This window comes from Engraulis encrasicolus, chromosome 5 (genome assembly GCF_034702125.1).
Source record: "Engraulis encrasicolus isolate BLACKSEA-1 chromosome 5, IST_EnEncr_1.0, whole genome shotgun sequence".
Classification (NCBI taxonomy): Eukaryota; Metazoa; Chordata; class Actinopteri; order Clupeiformes; family Engraulidae; genus Engraulis; species Engraulis encrasicolus.
Window position 1 is genome coordinate 21,902,147 of NC_085861.1, and position 6,458 is coordinate 21,908,604.

Genomic DNA, 6,458 nt, shown 5'->3' on the forward strand with positions numbered 1-6,458 from the left:
TTCCTCACCTTGATTTATCTTGGTAATGTCCACCTCTCCATCTATATCTATATAACAAGCAAATAACACCGCTGATGAAAACAGGCTATGAAAGATGTAAATGCAATGAGGAATTAGATTTTAAAAAAAATAAGTAATTGTATTGCCATGTGTAATTCTTCCCATACAGTACCTATGAGTCTTGGTTGAGGCTAAAGGGCAATTAGAGAGAAATGCAAATAGTTAATTTGATTGTAATTCAAGGAATTATGTTCACTAGGAGGGAGGGAAATTAAATAGCAAAATCGGAGCAAGTGTGCGGACATTCAACTGTACTTTCTTAATTCAATGAATGACAAATAATAGGCCTATAAAACAAAAAAACAAGTAAACAAGTAACTTAAATTGAACATACCCGTGGAAGTCCTGACACAGCGGTCAGGCTCAACAAAAGTAAAATAATACACTGCATTACTCCTGGACACAGAGTGAAACATTGCAAATAATTTTGTATTGTTTTGTAATGATGTTAAATTCATAATTTTCCGTCAGTTAAAATGATAGGTCTTACCACTTTGTGTTTCCACTGGTTTGCGAACGCATGAATGGGTTACATGAATGGGTTGTGTTATATAGGTCTGTGACTATGTGACGCCTTGCCTGTACAACCACTTCCTCTCTCAAAAAAGCGAACGCAAATAAACTGAGTTCACACACCACCTCAGTTTAAGAAATGAAGTGTGTTCGAAGCAGGGATGAATGAAAATAGAATTTAGTCGCCTCTCTAATACGCTTTTCTCAAAGTTTATTTACATGTCAACCATGTTTTCACTCCATTATGACATTTTCACACCAAAAACATTTCAACATTAAGAAATTAAATTTCTTTGTATGTGCATTTCAGACCATTTGAAATCACTTTTCAAACTCCCCTTGCCAATCATATTGCATCATGCAACGTATTTTTTGCATCATGCCACATCATTTTTGCATGATGCACATGGTACTGCATCCATCAACCTCGACCCCACCACAATCCTCAAACTAGACCTGTACCTCTGCTACCCTGGTTGAGAATCAAATCTGAGAAAAAAAACACATAGTAGGCCTACTATATTGGTCTGCTTTGATATCTTTCAAAATATGCATGCTTTTTAAAGATTTATTTAAGTAATACTTATTTTGTTGTATTGTCTCACTATTTGGGTCGATAAGAGTTATATATATAAGCCCTACCTGTATATATTTCCTCATAGTGTCAATTCAATACAACAAAAATGCATTCTGTCGCTAAATTTGACACAGCAGAACCAATCAACAAAATATAATGGAATAGTAGTAAGGTTACAAGGGATTTCTCGATAGATTGTCCCCAAAGGGAAATTTATTTTTGCAAAACATCAAAATTGACACAGCTCCAACATGAGGGTACAGCAAAGACATCAAGACATCACCAATACTGAACAAGCCTTGAATATACATGTGCTCTCATAGCCTGATAAACCAGACTAAATGTGGATGTCTAATTTAGTCTGGCCTCGATCCATAATACATCCGAAGATTGTTGATGAGAACAACCTTCCCTCAAAACTCTGCCCGCTTTGATTCAAAACACATCTTTGCGTTGTAATTGGTTTGCCAGATTCATGGCATTCTGGCTTCATTGAATCATTATGCGAGGCCAGACCCACCCGTAGACAAAACATTTTGCCGTCCAGCGGGTGGCGCTGGTTCACCAGGCTAGTGCTCTCAGACATTATAAGCACATCATCATCAGTCAGACACTATTTGCGCAGTCCAGAAGACTGCACACGGGGCGACTGGGGGAGGTTGTTCAATACAGAGATGGGAGAGAAAGCTCTTACTGAAATGAGCCCATCACCATCTTATGTGGAGTCCTAGTCCATCTTGCTGGGGACATTGCATGGGTTGATGGAATGGATCTGGTTTTGTAAAGAATGAGCATGAACAGTAAAGCAGACAGAGGGGGACAATGGGGTCACTTGTCCCGGACACAGGGAGAGAAGGGGCCCAGAATTGGATACTCATTACATGTATTGGGTTTGGGGCCCTTTTAGATTTCGGTCTTTGTCCCGGGCCCAGCCAAAGCTGTCAGCGGCCCTGAGCATGAAGGAGTCAAGGATGTGAAAGACTCATCTTCCACAAAACACACAAGACATCCATTATGACATCTGGCATTTTGGCATGAGGCCAACTGTATTTTCAATGGAGGTGCACATGTTGCACAGTCTCTGCAGAAACAATCTGTTATGATGGTTGAAGAACAATGTCTTTTGCAAAACCCTCAAACATATGAAAGAGCAATGGGTGTGGCTGTGTGTGTCTATTATGAGTGAGTGAATTACTGTATAATGGGGGTGGACAACCAGTAAGAGACCAAGAGCCCCATGTCTTACTGTGCTACAACAAAGAGCCACAACCGCACACAAACCTCACATGGGCACATGGACATGGGCACCAACATGGTACACAAACATCACCCATCCTTCTCACAGCACAGGCCAGCAACATCATGCACATTTTTTATTAGATTGGATTAGAATAGAATAGAATAGAATAGAATAGAATAGAATAGAATAGAATAGAATAGAATAGAATAGAATAGAATGTATTCAACTTCACTGTTTTATACAGTGTATAAAATGCTCAGCCTATTGGAAAAAGTGATAAATAGCCTACTTCCACCACTGTATCACTGTATGACTCTTCTTGCCTTAGTGCTTCTTTGTAGTACACCTACTCCCCTGCTTGTACGTATGCTCTTGAAATGTTGATATTTAACCATTTGATGCCTTTGCTCTCTATTTCTGTACATGAAACATTTCAGTGACATATCTTGAAGTGTAAAAGTCTTGATAAAAGGGCAAAATATGACAAGTAGGTACAGTAAATACAAGTCCTGCTCTAGGACAACAGAAAAACAGAAAGGCTCAATTGCAATCTCCACAAATCTTAAACAGAATCTCTCAAATATTTGACATAAACAGTTGATAAAGGTAACAGATATAATAGAGGGAAAAACAAACAGCGTTCTGTGACGGTAAAAACTTAAGGAGTGAGGGTCATGAGGGTGGGACATTCCATGGTTTTGTCGCATCATTTTCTTATGCCTATCACCACAAGACAAGAAAGAGGTCACAATAAAGTAGGCCGGTGACACAGAAGTGAGCGGTGGGTTTCACCTTAAGACCACAGGGGTTATTATAAGAGGGTTACGACCTAAAAAAAAGGAAACTGGTAGTCATGTTTAAATCCATCACACTTGTGCATTAACAACATGTTTATTGAACTTCCTCTCATAAACATCCATCTGCTGACAATAGAAATCCCTAATAAATACTTCCTCTACAGAAGTAATAGCAACTGTAGTTCTTGCTTTGGTGGTTTTCACACCGGAAATTGGATGGTTAAGACTTCATATTTCTTGACAAGCTGACGCACTTACAGGAAAATGATGTTGCATCCGCCATGTTTGCATCAAATGCTGCCGAACGATCATGTACCTTATGTATATTTATTTATGCCTTTTCTTTTGTTTACATTGTGTAGCCTACATTTTATCATAAAACATGGACACTTTTAAGTGAAAATGGCAGTTTTGTGCCTTGAGCCGCTACGTGTAAGCCTACATCTTGTATCATATGACCCCATATTTTATATGATAGGCTTGTAGATTGTTGGACTTGCACGCAACACATTTGAAAGAAATATTATCAATCTGGATAAGCATTGCTTGCATTTTGCAAGCTACTTCTCATTATTTATAGTGCCACATTACCACATGGTGGTAATCTATAAATAAATAATGAGATGTAGCTTGTGAGTGCTGACTTTTCTTCTTTATATTGCTAATGGACCCAAGCAGTATTGCATGGGTGTTATTTAAATATTTGGTACAATCATCATCTTTGTTATTATCATCATTACTAATGTGTACAGGAAGTCCCATGTTGACATGTACAGTAACACAACTGCTGTATTTCCACCCAAGGTGGCTCTAATACCTTCTTATATTTCTGCCTTCTCAGAGTCCCTGGAGGGTAGGCACCATAATACATATATAATACACTATAATACAAACGGTATTGTTGACAGTGCTGCCTCAAGTGCATATGCCATCCTCTTAGCCACGAGGTTTCGGTTGCGCGGAGGAGACAGCAAGGACAGACAATGTGGTCTAAGTAGCGGACACAATATGTTCTGCTTTCACCTTTCTGTGAATTCTGTGGGAAAAAAAACTTTGCGTGTGTGTGTGTGTGTGTGTGTGTGTGTGTGTGTGTGTGTGTGTGTGTGTGTGTGTGTGTGTGTGTGAGAGAGAGAGAGAGAGAGAGAGAGAGAGAGAGAGAGAGAGAGAGAGAGAGAGAGAGAGAGAGAGAGAGAGAGAGAGAGAGAGAGAGAGAGAGAGATATTAATTAGTACGCCAAGGGGTGTGATTTCCATGGGGCATGTGGGCATGTGGGCATGGGGCATGTGTTCACATTGCATGTGTGAGCTTGCATTTGTAGGCCTAAATCTGAATGTAAGACAGAGATTGCCATTGTTATAAGACCGTTTCATAAATTAGGCACAATATATGGACCAACATACATCCAAATGACATTTATTGTGCATACAGGGACAGTGTATGAAGCTGAAGAGAGTACAGAGTAATTCTGCTTTTGTTGGGTATTTGGGGGGGCGGTGCAAGAAAGCTATGCAGACTTTGGAAAGCATGCCCTCATTTTATTAATTCATGCATTTCTATAAATAGAGTGTGCGGTCGTTTATAGTACTGCTCAGCATTAATGGAACTCATGGAGTTTACATACGGTAGGCTATAGGCCTACAGTACATAATGTGAAATATGTCCAGAAAAAAAATAGTGAAACATTTTACTGTACATTGACTGAAATGAAGGCAAAATAAAAGAAATAATAGAAGATGTACGGCTAAATTCTCAGTTAAATCCTTGCCCGATGTCATCTTCAGTTGCCCTGCTGGATGGAAAGTCCAATTTTCATCATTGTGACGCACATGCACACCACCGTCCGTACACATACAGTGAAATTTCATTCAGTTTTCCTAACCAGGTGCAAAGGGGCAGTACTACCATTTACCAGTCAAAATGTAGGACGCGGAGAACGGGGTAGAGTAACAGATACGGTATTCACTCCCCACCTCCCTCGTACAGTAGGCCTATAGGAATCACAGTGGTAACCTTCAGGCTACTCCTTGATTGACTAGATGCCAAATTTAACCAAACAAATCCAGATTGGAACAAGTAGCAGGGTTATTTGTATGAATCAACCTCTTGCTGTGTCCAACACATTAGTAAACAAATGAAACCTTTGTCATATATCCATGGTCCTCTGCCTGAACTGAACCCATTACCTTTATTATCATTAAGAAAGGGGAGAAGGGTCAGGCGTAGGTAGGCTGAAGATAAGGCCATGAAGATAAGCCAATCAAGTTTGCCCTTACTGCATGTAGCATGAGGAAATAGTGGTTAATGTTAGTAAATGTTGTGTAAGACACGGTAGCCGGTGAAAACTGCTCTGAGATCTAAGAAAATTATTCTTCAGGACATCAATCAACACTCAGTAAGGCATCAATAAACTTTTTTTAACTGTACTGTGGATAAATTGCATGACTCACATGTTTTTCAAGATTTGAACGGATTGGTTTGATTTCATGGAAAATATTTTCTCAACAGTACAGTGCATCCATGAGGACAAGGACGCTATTTTAATTTTATTTTAATTCTATTTAATTTCTAGGTCCAAATGGTTAATTTTCTACATGTCCTGCTTTTGCTAAGCGTGTCATCTTGGACAGCATTATGCCTGGTTTGTACAACACAAAACTGTTACAAAAAGTTTGTTTCCAATTCATGTTCTGAGGAAAGGAATACATATTTTCTATTTTCATTCATCCATCATATCATTCTTTCAGTCTCAGATCAGGATTAAAGGTGAGAAACTATACTTGGCAATCATACGTCACTTTATCAATCAAACATTCAGTCAAACTTGGTATTGCTACCCATACATACATTATTAATTACAATGGCAACTACTTCATGTATTTATGATACATTTCCGGAAAAATTGTGTTTAAAACATGTTTTGGAATGTCATGAAACATTAGGGCTGTCCACAGAGACCCAGCAGAAAAGTGACTTGACAATGGCAGATGATTTATGAATTATTTACTTGTGTCATGGTTGTGTCACTGTGATATATTGAAGCCAGGTTGTCAACTAATAGTCTTTCTACTGATTTTGATGTTCCACTTTAAAGTTATGACTCAACTACTGTACTGTCACATAATAGGTCAAGGTGCACAACGTTACAACGTCAATATCCTCATTGTAGAACTCATTTCAAGGTTACTCAAAGAATCTTCAGTTACCACTACAGGGGAACCTAAAAGTTCTCTGGAGAGCCAACAAGTTCTGGGATGAACCCCAAAGGTGGCTA